We start from the raw sequence: 440 nt of genomic DNA, 5'->3' as shown, positions 1-440 counted from the left end.
TAGTCCCACTGTGTACAACACAATAATTAAAAGAGTTATAATTAAATAAGTCCAAAGCAAATAAATCTGTATGTATAGACTCACACATACGCATGTTAAATGGCTTTTTTAAAGACTGAATTTTAAAATATGCAAGACTGCTACAAAGCTATTGCTAAAATTGTACTCCTGTTTTATCACAGTGCACCATTCTATCATATGTATAATCTAGTAAATATATTCTAGAAAAGCACACACTTAGTATTGGGAATTTTAAATGCTAAAATCCCTTTTTAAATTCAGGAAACACGGATATCCTTTGAATGACACAATGTTGTGTAATTATCAGTTATTTCCAATTTACTGCTTGCTGAGATATAAAATTCTATTTCTCTTTAACTGGCTGAGGAGGAAGTGCTAATATACTTAAAAGGGTTGGTATAGCTTCTTTATTAATTATT

The sequence above is a fragment of the Python bivittatus genome, unplaced genomic scaffold, assembly GCF_059951505.1.
Source record: "Python bivittatus isolate LINGU-HERP-01145 unplaced genomic scaffold, Pbiv_v1 ctg000330_np1212, whole genome shotgun sequence".
Classification (NCBI taxonomy): domain Eukaryota; kingdom Metazoa; phylum Chordata; class Lepidosauria; order Squamata; family Pythonidae; genus Python; species Python bivittatus.
Note: the sequence above shows the minus strand (reverse complement) of the source record.